Source organism: Theropithecus gelada, chromosome 5 (assembly GCF_003255815.1).
Source record: "Theropithecus gelada isolate Dixy chromosome 5, Tgel_1.0, whole genome shotgun sequence".
Classification (NCBI taxonomy): Eukaryota; Metazoa; Chordata; class Mammalia; order Primates; family Cercopithecidae; genus Theropithecus; species Theropithecus gelada.
In genome coordinates, this window is record NC_037672.1 from 178,082,465 (window position 1) to 178,099,841 (window position 17,377).

At 40.5% G+C, this 17,377-nt stretch overlaps 1 long non-coding RNA gene across 1 annotated transcript in view; it reads right to left on the reverse strand.

The window, feature by feature from the left end:
- Positions 1-16,610, reverse strand: part of LOC112625374 — a 94,849-nt gene extending 78,239 nt beyond the window's left edge. The window contains exons 1-2 of the long non-coding RNA XR_003119574.1: positions 16,537-16,610; positions 13,145-13,271 (exon numbers count right to left, since the gene is read on the reverse strand). This is a non-coding gene — a long non-coding RNA (uncharacterized LOC112625374). The remainder of the gene's footprint in view (positions 1-13,144; positions 13,272-16,536) is intronic.
- Positions 16,611-17,377: the final 767 nt, after the last annotated feature.

Here is a 17,377-nt window from a genome sequence, read left to right on the forward strand (position 1 = left end):
GTCCAATAATCCAGTTTTAGTGTGCTATCTGTTTCTCTTGGGATCTTGAATGACACAAGACCAGGAAGGCTTTCTGAAGGAACTACATGAAGAGTTACATCTTGAAGGGGTTAGGAGTGTATAGGAGAATCCGCTGCAATAAGATGCAAAGGAAAAATGAGATTTCAGTCAGAAACAGCAAGGTGTGAAAAAAAGGGAAACGGCTGGATTTAGGTAACAATAAAAGGGAAGAATGTGCTATTTACTGTTTTTAAGGTGTATTACAGGCTCCTGACTTATGGCAATTATTTCAAGACATGTTTGCCTATTAGTAAGTTATTTGCGTGGTGAGAAAAAAAAAAAAAATCCAACCCCCATCCTTTACTTTTATGTGATATTACATTGCGCAACCTACAAAAATGCCACCAGGTGGCGCTCACGCAGTAACTTTGGAGCTGCAACAAGCAGTGAATGTTAAAGACGCTGAATTGGAAATATTACTGTCGAACAGATGTTCTTGTCTTTGATGCTGTATCTAAGTTAAGGTAGGAATGATGAGGTCAAAAAGGCTAATAAATTTATTATGTGGTGGAAAAGTTATTTCTCCTTGCCCGTGAGACAGAAAAGCCATTATTTTTAAAGCATAATGCTAGCTGAGCTTTGTTCACTGTGACACAAAATTCTCCTAATCCTCCTCATACTTTTATTATTCTTTGTATGATATGTGTCTTTGGTTGCGAGTGAAGAAGAGATTATAGTAGTTGCTGTAAGCTGACTGCTTAAGAGTTCAGTAAATTTAAATAAATCTGTTGCAGAAAAAAATATGCCTTGGACACTGATCATCCAACGGTGAAAAAGAAAAATGTAGACAGAGCATTTATGCAAAGAGGCAAATGATGTGCGAGAATGGCACTGCCTGTAAATAAAGCAGACAGTTTGACAAAAGTGTTTTCCCCCACTTTGATCAAATAGACTAGAGCATCTTTGCACCCAGCTTGTCAAAGTGCGGAATCTGTTTTCCATCTTTCTTTATTCCTACCTTCACCCAATCCCCACCATTCTTTCATCCAGGTCTCCTCCTTGAAATGAAATAGGCTGTTAGTAGACTGCAGTTGGTGGCACCCAACTGCAGATAATGAGCAATGAGACAGAAATGTCTTAGGCTCTTGTTCTTTCTCCCACCTTCTTCCTCAGCGACAAGGTCTGCAGACTTTCATGGGTAAATTCTGTTATAGGGAGAGCAAGGAGGCCAGATAATTGCCCAAGCTGCCTCTTCCATAGATTGATATTAGGGACCTTGTCCTCAGCATTGCACACCTGGAGACCTGCTAACTTACCCAGTATCAGATGGAGGATTTATGCACACAACTATGAGTGTGGGGCATTCCCAGGAAGTGAATCGTTTACACCAGAAGATTCACACACAGGACATCAGCAAATATTATCCCAATTGCTTTTGTACCAACCTAATACTAAACCTCAGAGATGAATTTTAGCATCCCCATTTTACAGATGACAAAAATGAAAGGACAGAGAGTTCAAGGGATTTACACAAGATGTACAGCTACAAGGAGGCAGACACCAAATGTGCATGTGAATTAAAATCTCAAATGACTAATGTAGAAATTGAAAGAGGATTGAATAAAATTGAGCTCTTCTTTTCCAACAATCACCCTTCTGGTAAAAAGGTACCAGAGTTTGTGACCCATATGGATCTTACTTCAGAAAAGATTTATTGGGAAGAAGGATATTTTGTCCAGGTTTCGGATTAGGCCAGTGATCTAAATGGGCTGACAAGAAGTAGTGACAATAATCACATCTGCTGGACAGAGCACCTCTAAGGGCATGAAACCTGGGCAGTTGCTGGACTTACAGGGGCCCTGTGCTTGGCTTAATGCTGTGCTGTCACTGTCTTGAAATTCTTAATAATTTTTGAACAAGAGACCCTATATTTTCTTATTGTACAGGGTGCTGCGAATTATGTAGCTGGTTCTACTGACAGTATTTTTCTCTTTTGACCATTGCTGGATAAACATAGATACTTCCTGTTCCTCCTTGACTCACTCTGGAACCTTTCAGACAGCCCCCAGAAAATTCCATTAGCAGGTTATTTCCTCAGACAGATCGGCTGGAATGCAACAATTAGGTTGTAGCTTACATTGCTGTTTTTGAAATAGCTGCTCCCTTTTTGCAATTGACAAATCCACCTTGAGCACCCACTATGTGCCAGGCACTTGCCAAGTCGGAGGTGGTTTTCCAGTTGTTACTAGCACTGCTTTCTTCATCCTTCTGTAATGGAAGAGAAGCTCTCATAGCTTACTACTCTAAGCCATGCTATGCTCCTACTAGATTTCCCTCTCAGAGAATGACCTTTCCTGATCTTGTTCCTCAGTGCTGAAGACATCCTATTAATTCCCCTTTGCACTGCCTACAATTACTACCAACAGCAGCTATTGTGCAGCCATCTGAGAAATGAACCCCCATGGAAATTGCCATCCTTGCCCAAGGCTAACAGAGTTCTCTGGCAGGTCCTGGTGGACTTGTGAAATATTAAATATGTTCCATTTTCTTTGTACATTAAAAAGTCAAATCTGAGAAATCTCCTTATGCATTAAGTATCTGTGTCTACATGATATTACACTCAGCACTGTAGGAAGAGATTTAGTTGTAGTCTTATTTCTGTAGAATCATCAAAAGTAGACCATGTACCTAAACAAATCTGAATGTAAAGACAGTGTTTATAGGGCAAAAGATGCAGACAACTGAGTCATGCAAAACATTGGTCAATGTAACGTGGTGTCCATTTCAAGAACAAGTGCATTAGCAGAGCAGTGAGGAGTGAGAGAGCCTTAAGTGGCTAATGCTCACACCGGATGGTGCAGAGGGAAGCTATTAGACCTTTTCCAAATAGTTCTGGAAGACTGTGTACAGGAGCTGGGATTTCATGAGCTATTTGGATGATAGAAGAGAGATAGCTTGGCAGACAGAAAGAGAGAGCATTCCAAGAATATGGCACAGTTTGGAAAAGGCTTGTGTGGAATGACTAGGTGATGGAGATACTAAGCCAATTGGCTTGAACTGAGTGGGGGCTCCTTCCAAGGAAGGATTTCAAATTTGATTCAAAACAAAATAATGGCTTTCTGTAGCATTATTATGACAACTAACAATATATTTTTGAATCCAGTGTGTGCTACACAAATCCAGACTCAGGTCATGGAGTTCTTAGAGAAAGAAGTCTCCCACGTAATGATGGGGGAATAAGACATGGCAATTAACAGCATCAGCTACCCTCAGGCGTAAGCATGGCTGCCCCCACCCAGTTCACATACTCCACTCCATAGAGCCCAAGAAGCAAATCGGCAGGACAGCTACTATAGAAGGAGAAAAGTTTGTCCTCATCTCATTGCTGGGAGGAAAGAGAAACAGGGCCCTGGTCTTGGCATCCCTGCTGCTGTCTTTGGTGTTGTGTTCATGAGCGCTTAAGTTCTGAACACAGGGCTCAGGGACCCTGGGCCTTGGGAGGAAGGCCACTGTCTATACCTCCCTTGTGATTCACTTCAAAACCTAAGTAAGAACGTATTTATCGACTGCCATGCTTTTGAAAATTCTAAGAATATTTGTCACTTGGAAGAAGCTTATAAGCTAAATGAAGAGAGAACTCGTGTCCATTTGAGAAGTTACAGAAGGAAAATAAAATTAAGAACTGTCACAAAGAGACACTCTTGCCTGTCAAATGATGGGATCTGACAAGGGTGGAGGAAGGTGGTATTACTTTAGGTTGGAAAGACCATTAGGTGGAGTTAGGAGATGGGTGTGTCTTCAAGAATGAGTCAAATTTAAATAACCAGGTAGGGCAGAGCATTGTGGGAAGGGCAGAGCATTGTGGGAAGGCACAAAACCTCAGAGAAGAAACATGGTGGCCAGAAAGGCGGGTCAAGATGGAAGGGCACCGCCATGTTGTCCAAAGCAGAAGGGCCTAGAGGACGTCAGAGGGAGAGGAGGCAGGAGACGAGGTGAAGGCCTCATCGATGACAGGAAATTGAGCTCATTTCCTCTGTTGTTGCAAAGAATGAACTAATCAGAGATCAGCACGTTTAGCCCAAGTTCCGGGTAAAAAAGTTTATATTTTGAAAACTTTCAATAAGTTATTTTTTCCCTTTCCTAATACAATGTTGAATTGCCAGTGCATAGCGGAGGTAAATCATCTACCCTCTATGATGATTTTGCTAGCACCATCTGAAGAGCTACCAGATAATTTGTCTTTGTGAAGGGCCGTAAGCATATTCTTGAGCTCTGCTACTGCTCCCAGAACAAGCACCTTGCGGAAGGGCTCTGGAGTGCAGCATTTGGCACGTCCCGCTGCTCCGGCCATCTGCTGCACCTTACAACGTGGTCTGGCAATTCAGGAGATGGCACGGGCAGCCGGCGATATATCCATATGTTATTCTCCTCCTCCTTGCTTGAGAAACAGAACAGCCATCTTCAAGACACCACCAGGAATTCCAAGTCACGTGACTTCCTTTGTCTCCTGCAGACCAAAGATATCAACATTTATTTTAAAAGGGCAAAAACACACAGCCAGTCAGTCTGAACGAAAACCCTGTGAAGGTGTTATTACTTTACAAGTTAGCCTCAGAGCATGGGAGAGGGAATTCCGGCTCTCCTCACCCCCCCGCAAAAAATGCCAACTAATGTTGAGCGCCCTTGGGTGACTTGGGAGGAGTGGTTCCCGGGTATAGTAAGGATTTCTGTGAAGTTATGATCAGCATCACTACTTTTTGTAGTTGTGTACAAGATTGCGTCACCTAAAGCCTTGAGAGTCAACATTGGTCCATGGACCAGAAGATTCTGCGTCGCCTGGGAGCTTGTTAAAAATTCAGAATCTAAGACCCACTGAGATCCTCTGAATCAGAAGCCGTATTTTCACAATGCCCCCAAGTGGTTCGCAGACACATTAAAGCTTGTAATGTACTGATCTGGAAGAGGATCCTCGGGAAAACTTCTGCCCGTGTAGTTTTGAAGATTCTGGGAAAAATGATCTTGATGTAATGAAGTAGGATAACTATGCCATCTAGGAATTTGTATAGAATGCTTACAGAGACTTTTTACTCATAAACTTATTCCCCCCCAAAAAGTTGTTTTTTGTTGTTGTTGTTGATAATAAGTGAGTCCATAGCATTTATCTTAGGAACCCACACCCGCAGGAGTAAAAGGACACCCCAGGGTTATGTTATCAGCCCCCTCCCTCCTCAGGAAGCACTGATTGGAACTTCTCTGGAGCCTTGCTTCAGTCTGAGATCTGCACTGAGCTGACCACTTCTTGATTCAGGACCCTGAAACCTCTGCATATGGGTTTATTTAGAGGAGAGGCTGCAAGCGCTGAAGATGTACTTGTTAACCTTAGCAGCAGCTGCTGTGTGCTGTGGCCCCGTCCTCTAATCTGGATGTCAGGCCTGGGCATAGCACCCTCCACGCTGGTGGCTGCCTTTTCTTCTCCTGCTGGCCCAGTCTGCTGTGGATTCTATTAATGAGGGGTTTGAAAGCCCCTTTGACAGGGAACAGTCTCTTTCTGCTTGCAGTTTGAATTGAAAATGAATTCCCTATTTGCACAGTACCATGACACTTCGCATAATATCATTTACTGTCCCCCAGGCAGGAGTATTTCTGGACAGTACTTCTTAAACACTTTATGCCCAATATCATGTGGGTTTCAGTCACTCACATGGAAAAGAAAAGGACAGTTTAAAGCTTGAACAAGAAGAACAAAAATGCCTCCTAGGCGTCCAAAATGTCCACCTAAGATTCAGCTTTAAGGCAGAAAAATGACTAACAGAGACCATATTTTGAAATCATTAAAAATGGATGTGTTTAGCCAAGAAAATGAAAGAAGACGTAGGAAAAATTAATTCCATCTCTTATGGAGCGATTAAAAATAGAGATAACAAATTCTCAGTTAATGAAGCATACAGACTGGAGAGGTGATGTAGACAGTAAAACGTGGATTATTCAGCATACTATTTTTAATTGAAATATATATAGGAAGAATGTTAGCATAAGTCATTTTTGACTAATATTGTTGCTAAAATGAAAAAACTAAGTGATTTGCTTTCTTTGAGTTGATCACACATGTGAGTCCTGAAGTACAACCCAAGGAGTACAACCGAAGGAGTAAATCCCTCTAGATTCAAAGTTTGCACTTGATGGTCTACAGGTAGAAGCATGAACACTGACTTTTTTTATATCATCTAATCATATATATATACGATTACCATCTAATCATATATATATAATATATTATATATATATATATAATGCCATCTAGGAATTTGTATAGAAGGCTTACAGAGATTTTTTACTCATAAACTTATTCCCCAAATAAACTATTTTTGGTGGTTGTTAATAATAAGTGAGTCCACAGTATTTATCCTAGGAATCCATACCCGCAGGAGTAAAAGGACACCCCGGGGTTATGTTATCAGCCCCCCTCCCTCCTCAGGAAGCACTGATTGGAACTTCTCTGGAGCCTTGCTTCAGTCTGAGATCTGCACTGAGCTGACCACTTCTTGATTCAGGACCCTGAAACCTCTGCATATGGGTTTATTTAGAGGAGAGGCTGCAAGCGCTGAAGATGTACATGTTAACCTTAGGAGCAGCTGCTGTGTGCTGTGGCCCCGTCCTCTAATCTGGATATCAGGCCTGGACATGGCATCCTCCATGCTGGTGGCTGGATATACATATAATATATATAATATGATAATATTATATATAACATATATATTGTATATGTCATATAATATATAATATGTATAATATAACATATATACAATATATATTATATTGTATATATAATTACATACTTTATATTTGTATATTTATATCTATAATCTATAATATATAATGTATGTATTATATATTTATATATAAACTGTATATATAAAATATATAGTATATATAAATATATATTATATATAACAATATTAGTAGAAAATGACTTATGCTAACATTCTTCCTATATATATTTCAATTAAAAACAGTATGCTGAATAATCCACGTTTTATTATCTACATCACCTCTCCAGTCTGTATGATTCATTAACTGACAATTTGTTATCTCTATTTTTTAGATATGTTATATATATTTGTATATATACACACAAATATATTTTATATAATATGTGTTATAATATTTGTGTATATATATACAAATATATATATTTTAAGACAGGATCTTTCTCTGTCACCTAGGCGGTAGTGCAGTGGTGTGATCTCGGCTGACTACACCCTCCGCCTCCTGGGGTCAGGGGATCTTCTCACCTCAGCCTCCCAAGTAGCTGGGGCTACAGGCGCCCGCCACCATGCCCAGCTAATTTTTGTATTTTTTTGTAGAGATGGGGTTTCACATTGCCCAGGCTGTTCTCAAACTCCTGAGCTCAAGCCATCCACTTGCCTTGGCCTCCCAAAGTGCTGGGATTACAGGCCTTAGCCGCCATGCACAGCCCATTCATAATGTTTTTAAGCATTCTGTTTTCATAGCCTCCATAAAACAGGAAATTTATAAGTACATTTTTTGCTTATTTATTCAAATGACAAGTATTTATTGGGCACACACCCACCTCAGGCACTGTTTTGGGGCTATGAATTTGTAATCACTGAACAAAAACACATTCCCTACCCTCGCGGAGCTTACCTTTTTAGTAAAATATACATACAAATAAATAACCAGAAATATGATCGCCTTACAATTCTGACAGAGATAATTGGCAAAAGAAAAATTAGCTGCACACAAAAATATGTTAACATCTGGAGAATAATGAAATTATGAGCAACAAGCATCAATGAAATCATGCCAAAATCAAATGATGGCAGTTCTTGGTAGGCTTCCAGAATTAACTATTAAAAGAAGATATTAGCCTTAAACCCAGTGTGTCTTCTGTGATGGCTGTGTGTGTGTGGGGGGGGTTATGTCAGGCTGCATTCATGGAGGATGGACAGATGCCAGGATATTTCACAGGAACCTGATTGTTCTTCCCTGCCAGGAAATCGCTGTAGCATGACAAGATCCCAAGGATCAAAGTGCCTGGAGACAAGAAGTCCTGGAGCAGGCTTGCATTGCTTTCAGGTGATGCTGTAGAGCACCCAAATGCCCTGCAGTGACCAGCACCCCTGAACGAGGACTGGACCCCGCATTTACATGGCTTGATTCTGTGACTCGAGCAAGTTACTAATGTCTTGGAACCTCAGTTTTCTCATTTGAAAACTGAAAATCATAATACCTCAACATAACATTAGTGAAAAGAATAAATGATATCACATACATATATATACACACACACATATAGTCAATATGTACAATGCTTGCTGCACAGTTAAGTGTGCAACAAATGTTCGTACCCTGCTCCCATCTTATAACTTCTCAACAATAAGGTTTATAAAGGCCACGCATATTTGACAAGACAATCCAAACTTTCACACTTCATCTTTCAAGCACTTTTGCCCATTAGACCTTACCCCTCTAAGCTGCATTTCTTGTGCATATTTGGGATTCGGTTCCTGAAATGATTAACAATCATTCCAAATACCACTTGCTTGCTCTTGCCAGCCACCAGTTCCGTTTCATCAACACACCCATACTTAGCTATACAGCAGTTCCTGTTTGTAAAATTACTTGAAGATTGAGTTAGATTTTTGTCCTTATTTAAGAAGTAGGAGTGGAAAGCTGAAATAAGAAAGCAGAGACTAGCAACAGGAATGTCTGTTTTTATAAGCACAACACAATAAACAGAAATGTTTAGGTGTGTTTCTAGCAGGAAACTCTGAGTCAGCCTCTCATTGGACTAATGAGGGCTCAATGTGAATTACAGGTTGGGTGGAACTACATTGGAGAGAATATATGAGATACTAGATCAATATTGGAGTTAGATCTAAAAGTGAGATCAAATTAGGAAATAAGTGTGTGTGTGTGTGTCCATATTGGAATTAGATTTAAAGGAGAGATCGAATTGGGAAATAAATCTACTTGTACATGTGCCTGTGCCTGTGTGTGTGTGTGTGTGTGTGTGTGTGTGTGTTTACTGAAAAAGAGCTCCCTTTCTAGTCTGTGAATCTATTCATCTATTGTTTATCTTTCATATATGTATTCTAGAAAGCATTACATGTGCAACTGTGGACTTGCCTCTATCTAGTTGCCTTTTTTACTTGTTTGTTTATTTCCAGCCTCCTGCAAAAAGGAGGTGATGAAGTAGCAATTTCTCTAATCTCAGTATTCTCCTCTGAGCAATCTGACCAGGAGACTACAAATATTTGTTGGTCACCTACTATGTTCCAGGCATCATGTCCCCAAGGGTATGTCCCCTGCTAGAGTTAGCAGAAAGATCTGGCATGGATTCAAACAGATTGAAAAATGAGTAAGACAGGAGACTACTGGATCTGCAAATCTGATGAGAAAGCTTCCTTTTTAAGCACTTCAGCCTAATTCTCTCTCAAAATGTGTATGGGCTTAGACTTTCATAGCAGCATACGTAAAGGAACCAAGGCTCTGCTTCTCAAGGTAAAGCCGTGCAACTCTGTGTACACTGGCAGGGACTGCGAACCTTGGAAGGGAAGCGTGGCCCAGTGCCGCTGGAGACTCAGGCTGTTTCTAGTTGCCAGGGATAAACCCCTTTCCAGCTCCGGAAAGCCGACACTGGGACAGGCTTCTCCTCTACAGCTGGGACCTAAATTAGATCCTTCTATACTCCAGCTACTTGATCCTCAAATCTTTAAGTCTTGGCCACCGTTAGACGTTCTCCTTCGGCCCTTTTCTATATGTCCTTTGAATATTTGCATACTGATTTCTTTTTTTAAAAAAAGTGCAAAGAGAGAAAAACTTTATTTGTAAAATGTTTTTCTACTTTTATTTTAGGTTCAATGGGTACACATGCAGGTTTGTTGCATGGTGTATTGGTCTGTTTTCATGCTGCTATAAAGAACTACCTGAGACTGGGTAATTTATAAAGGAAAGAGGTTTAATTGACTCACAGTTCTGCATGGCTGGGGAAGACTCAGGAAACTTACAATCATGGTGGAAGGTGAAGAAGCAGCAAGCACTTTCTTCACAAGGTGGCAGGAGTGAGAGAGCGTGAAAGGGGAAGAACCCCTTATGAAACCATCACATCTCACGAGAACTCACTCACTATCATGAGAACAGCATGGGGGAAACTGCTATGATCCGATCACCTCCCACCAGGTCCCACCCTTGGCACTTGAGGATTACAATTGGAGATGAGATTTGGGTGGGGACAAAGCCAAACCGCATCACGTGGTGCATTGCATGCTGCTGAGGCTTGGTGTACAAAATGACCTCGTTACTAAGGTAGTGAGCATAGTGCCCAATGGGTAGCCTTCCAACCCTCTCCTTCCTCCCCTCTCAAGCAGTCCCCAGGATCTATTGTTCCCATCTTAGTGTCTAGGAGTACCCAGTGCTTAGCTCCCACTTATAAGTGAGAACCTGTGCTAATTGGTTTTCTGTTCCTGCATTAGTTTGCTCAGGATAATGGTTTCCAGCTGCATCCATGTTGCTGCAAATGACATTTCATTCTTTTTTATGGCTATGCAGTATTTGATGATGTTTGTGTACCATTTCTTAATGATACTTCAAACTTGGTAGGCTAAGACTAAAATTTTATTGTTAGAGCTGAAATCATGGGTTACTGCAGCTAAATGGGTCTCAGACTCTAATTCTCCATTCTTTTGTGTGTGAATAAACTGAAGTCAAGAGTGAGGGTCAGAGAGAAGAGAGAATGAATAAATGGCACAAACCTCCTTAGCAGCACAGGTCGGGCTATAATGTTCTGACCCCAAATTCATTGTTCATCGGGTCCTCTTTGCTGCATCAGTTAACGACATCACCAAAATCTCCACTCACCTTTGGTTGCAAATGTCTTCCCATTTCCTACTGTATATCCAAGAAGTTAACAAATCCTCTCAAACCTCCAACATACTTTGTTCAATCTTTGCTTTTTATGATTTTTGTCAACAGCCAAGGGCTTAGTCCATCCTTTCTTTATCTCTCCCCTGAGCTGTTATGACAGCAGCTCAGCTGGCTTCTCTGCAGTCATCCTCTCTTCTGAAACTCCAGCCAATGAACTGGAACTAGAGCTATCTTCCTGAGATCAGACGGTGTCACTATCCTGTTCTAAACTGTCCATGCCATACCTCCACATGCAGGAAAAACACCCAGACTCCATAGTGTGGCCTCCTCTCTCACCCAGTGTTTCCACTCCTCCAAGGACACCTCTCCTTTTGTCATCTAACACCATTGCTCTAGGTGCTGTTCTTCATGCTAGCATATCTTGACCTTTCCACCAGTAATTATTTTTCTGAAAAAAATTCAATTTACTGGAAACACTGCTCCTTCTAGGACATCTACTGTCAAAGTTCTGTTCAAAGTTTAGGACCAGTTTGGTCTCATCTCCTCTAAGAAGCCTTCCTTAGCCATCCTAGTAGGATGGCTAGTAGTATCAGAAGTAACATCATAAGACATTTATCCCATCTCTGTCTCCAACTCCTATGCTTCCTTTTTCTATAGAACACAGGAAACATCAGATTTTGCTCCCACCACTCCCCAGGCCCTTCTAAGCCAAGTCTCTAATAGCCATTTCTTTGCAAAATGGATTCTGCAACCCACAATTCTCGTCTTACTCACTTTATGAGCAACGTTCGACACAGGTAGTCAATTTCTCCTTCTCTCAATATTTTCTGCACTTGGCATTTTGAGTGCCACTCATTCATGATTTTCCCCCTCCTACCTCATAGCCTCTTCTTCCCAGTCTACTTTGCTATTTCTTCCTCATCTCCCTGATATCTACACTGTAGATTGTCCCAGAGCTCAATCCATGGATTCCTTCTCTGTATTGCATGACTTTACAGGTGACAGTGTCCAGTTTCATGGCTAAATTACATTTAAATTTGATGAGAACCAACATTACAGCTATAGTCTGAAACTCTTTCCTGAACTCCAGATTCTTATATCCAGTGGCCTACCTGACATATCCGATTGGCAGGCCAGTTGGCATCTCTTTGGCTGTTCTCACTCACATCCCAAATCCTTGTCACCAGCCAGTTCTGTTGCCCCTCCCTTCAAAATGAATCTAACACTCTACCACTGCTAAACATTGCCATCACTACCTCGCTGGCCCAAGCTACCATCAACTTTTGCCTGAATTGCAATAGCATTTTAATTAGAGGTTTTCCTTCTTTGTTTGCACTTCTACAGTCTATTTCACCATAGCCAGAGGGATGCCTTTAAATCGTAGGTGTTATGGTTTGCATCTCTCCCCAGAAGCCCATGTGTTGCATGACTCTCTTACTTTTCCCTCCATCATCTTCTTGGAGAGTCCCTACCACTGAAGCCTTTTCTGAGCACCCATAAAAAATAGCAACCCCACTCCTTAAGCTCCCTAATTCCCTACCTGGCTTTATTTTTCTCCATAGAGTTGTCAAGTTACCACCATTTGACATTTTTAATCTCTCTATCATCTATCTCTATCTCTTATCTATCATCCATCTCTCTCATCTCTGTTTCATCTAATTATCTATTATCTATCATCTATCTCTCTCTTATTTATCTTTCATTATTTATTTTCTACCTATATAACTATCATCTATAAATCACCCATCTCTCGCATCTATGTATGTATGTATGTATGTGTCTATCTATCTATCTATCTCTCTCTTTCTCTGTTAGCTTGTGTACTGTCTGTCTCTCCCTGTGAAAATGTCAAATCCACGAAGACAGTGTTCTTGTCCATTGCTATATGCCTGATATTTAGAACAGTGTCTGGTAAACAATAGGTGATCAATAAATATTTATTGAAAGAATGACTAAATAGATACTTGAAATCAAAATCTGGTTACCAGCCTTGCCACAGACACCGTCCTGTGACAGGTCCCCCCTGCCCCCACCAAGTCTTGCAGTGGGGAGTCCAGTTGTGAAGCACACATGACAAAGGACCCTCTGAGGAAAATCTGTGGGGCTCTAATGGCACACAGTGTGGCTCGGCCTGTTTCTTGTAGTAATAAACATAGAAAGCCCTTGAGAACGCGAGGCTATCAGATGGTGTGGTATAAAAGAAAGAACAATGCACCAGCAAGCAGAAGATACGTATTTGGATTCTGAGTCTTATTACCTGTGGAGTCCGGAGCAAGTTGCTAATCCTATTTGACCTCCATTTCTTATCTGTACAGTAACAGTGATGGATTCGCTTGTCTGAGATCCTTTCCACACCTTCGATTTCTGTTAATTTCTGTGGGTGTCTGAGGAAAGATGGAGACAGGAAGGGAGGTAAAAGGGAGGAAGACAGTCTTTTGATTATTCATATACCTGCTAAGAGATAGAAAGAAGGAGATAACTTGTAGTATAAAGAACATTGCATAGAAGAGATCATTTTGGCATGACTGTACTACATAGAACTTAGTTTTATAGTTGGGCATCTAAGCATTCTAAAAGAATACTTGATTTACACTAAGTTCCACATTTTCTGTGTTTTGGGCCCTGATGCTTACACCTGTTGTCCAGACCTGGAGCTCTGTTTTCTATACATCATAGTTGGAACTTGGGGTCTTTACAGGCCATATTGAATGTAATTATTCATTTGTAGGTAATTACTAAAATAAAAACTGATCTGAGTTTTCTTAAAATGACACAATACCTTTCTCCTCTAAACATTTTAATATATTATTTGAACAAGATTTATTCATTTTTGTATTACCACTTGTGGAGATTTTAATTTAGTGATTAGTAAAATTATTTAAGAAATACAAACCCATGCTCAGTAATATTTTCCAATATGTTGAAATATTTCAACATACTGGAGATGGTGGGTTGCTTTTTTATTATGTCTCTGAAATTTAATATAAAGATATGATGTTCCATGCCAAGTGTGCGTTGCATTTTAGTTTATTTTAAATGAGTTCTCATGAAAGGTCGCACTCTTTATGACCATAGAAAGTTCATCATTATACTTAACTAGCCATTCTGTGCACAGTGTTCTATCAGGCAAAAACAAACAAAAGAAACACTTGATGTTTTACTAAGGCAGAATATGAATTGCTAACTGTACCTAAATGGAACATGACATTGTGTTTCTTTATTCTTATTTTTATTTTTATTTTTATTTTTATTTTTTTGAGACGGAGTCTCGCTCTGTCACCCAGGCTGGAGTGCGGTGACGTGTTCTCGGCTCACTGCAAGCTCCGCCTCCCGGGTTCACACCTTTCTTCTGCCTCAGCCTCCTGAGTAGCTGGGACTACAGGCGCCCACCATCACGCCTGGCTAATTTTTTGTATTTTTGGTAGAGACAGGGTTTCACCGTGTTAGCCAGGATGGTCTCGATCTCCTGACCTCTTGATCTACCTGCCTCGGCCTCCCAAAGTGCTGGGATTACAGGCATGAGCCACCATGCCTGGCTGGCATTGTTTCTTAAAAGCACAACCCCTTACGGGGTCAAGCCAGCAGCTCAAAACTATGTTCCGATTAATTGAGGACACTGCCGAGGAGGTCAAAGATCCCATAAAAAATTGGTAAAGACATTAGATTTTAGACAATCAAAATAATCTGGAGAAATGATCTGTGGTCATAATGATTACCTCCAGGGCTGAAGAGAGCACTCAAGAAGATAATTACTGGGCACAGTGGCTCATGCCTGTAATCCCAACACTATGGGAGGCCGAGGCGGGTGGATCACCTGAGGTCAGGAGTTTGAGATCAGCCTGGCCAACATGGAGAAACCCTGTCTCTACTAAAAATACAAAAATTAGCTTGGCATGGAGACATGTGCCTGTAGTTGCAGCTACTCAGGAGGCAGAGATTGCAATGAGCCAAGATCATGCCACTGCACTCCCACCTGGGTGATACAATGACACTCTTTCAAAAAAAAAAAAAAAAAAAAGGAAGGAATAAGCTAAAGTTTAAATTGTCATGTATAAAGCATCTCACCCAGTCTAGTTACAAAGAAGAATTTAGACTTGTAAAATCTACCACAACATTTCGTTCTTTATCTGTAGGAAATATTTCTTTTTTCAGAAGCCAGCTAAATGGGAGTTTCAGATGGTACGTTTCTGTTGGTTATCTTCTGAAATTGGAAAACAGAGATTGTAGTTCTTTTTTCAGTTGCTTTAAAGTGAACCCACATGCAACTACAGCCATTCCGTTTAAATGAAAGCTGAACCATTCAACACACCATAGTAAAGGTAATACCTAAAGTACATTCAGCAAAATGTGGATGGAATATGAGACACGTGGCTGAAACTACTATTAATACCTTGAGGTTTAAAATTGCTGAATGGATAAGCTCCATTGCTGTGGTTCACTAAAGGACAGAGACCTGTATTTGAACCGAGGGCTCATTTCTCTTGACCTAAATGTGTCATGGTAACAAACAACTTGCAGGGAAGTGGTAAATCATAGTCATTAAACAAACAAATCATTGCAGACTGTCACTCCTACTTTGAAGAACTGAAGCCATCTTCAGTATTATATAGCCAAAAAGCATCCATCCCTTTGAAAAACTGCACAGGCTCCCCGCTTCCAAGTCATCTATTTCTCAGAGGCTTTACTTTTACAGGTGATTTTAAAATTTTTTGTAAAATGTATGTTTTTATTCTGTGCTACTCTGCCTCTCTTTTCTACCACCTAATTCTTAGATTATAATCAGTTTCAAAAGTACACTAAAAACACCATCACAGATTTTCACTCCATCTTCAGGAATCTGGTGTTGCCACCCATTTTCCCAGGGGCAATGTCATGCAAAACGCCTTCTGCTTCAGTTTGTTTCTCTATTTCTGCTCCGAGTGACCTGCGGCAAGAATTGCACTGCCCTCGCTATGGAAAGTGGCAGTCCCCCACTGCTTATGATTATTGAGGTTCTTTGTGGCAGGGCTCACAATCTCAGATAAACTGTGCCCCTCAATTATAAGGGCTAGCTGAATATGATCCTTGCCTTACAAGTACCTTATTTTCCAATATGCAGTGTCTACATTCAATTATCAGACATTATTGGAAACACAAAGGTCACTACTTACATCTCAAAAGCTCTTAAAGCAAACATGTTATTGCCTCCTGTACATTTGGGCTTTAAAACCTCAGAATTCACTTCAGGAGACTATTACCCTCATCTCTGTTCTTTTTGAACATCATAGCATGATGGAAAATGTCCTGGTCCAAATACCGAATCAGCCAACAAAGCAATTCAAAAGGAAAAACGCCGAGCTTTAAAAAATGCGATACAAAATGATTGCTTTCGTTCTCCGTCGCCTTTGTCCCCACCCTTCACTCCAATGTCAAAGCGAAAGCATCCCTTTGCTAGCATGACAATTTGAGCTAAGAATAAGAAGCCAGTCATTATTTTATCATTTAATATTAATTATAATAGTATTAGTCATGATGAACTCCTGTTGCATTATGTAGCTTTCAAATATATTCCCAAAGGACTTTGATTATAATTTGCCATTTTATTCATGTTCAATTATTTTAAAGTGTTGCTGAATTAACAAGATCCACTTAGCCTTAATCACTACTTACCTCATCAGTTTATAGCACTGACATGTCTGGCTTATAAAGACGATCTGTGACAGAATGAGACGGAGCCATCATGGCCACGGCTGACATCCAGGCTGAGTTCTGAGGGGTGATGGTTCTGTGGGACAGGCACTACTTCAGCCTTGGTAGCTAGATGAAAGCCTGCAGACAGAAGGAGGAGGGCATGGGAGGTTGTAGCTACTGAGAACTCTTGGTTGCTTCATTAAATGCCTTGTCAATCTCTGGAATTATAAATAGAGCGTTCTGTATGTTTTCCTTCTGATGCACACTAATAGTCCTGACTCTACTTCCCTTATGTCTTGAAAACATAGCTGCCTTGAGATTGTGATGTTGGTGGTGATGTTTTAAATGGAATACAACTCTACCTGACTGCTAATTGGCTCTGGTTCATTTTTCATGACATTATTACATACTATTTCCATGAGTTCCTTTGTCCGTTTTTCCCAAATTTTGTTTTCTTTCCACATTCTCTTTGGGCTGTCTTTTAGATTCTACCAATATACTTCATTTCACCACTTGAGATTTACAAGATCTCTTATAATTCACACTAAGTTTTCTCATCTCATTTTGTTGTGTCTTATGTAATTATGGCAAATCATCTACCAGGTAATGAAAAATTACCAAGACTCCTGGAGTGGCTGTTTACCTTGTCATGGCACGAGTTAGTACTATGTAAGTATTATGCCCCTACTCACATGTCCAGCACCAATATCAGATACTACAGTAGATCCAGAAAATTAATATCAACAGCTTCTGACAATTCACTGAACAGGGCTATAAAAGGTCACTGGGAAAGTAGTTATGTTCAAAATATAATAGATGC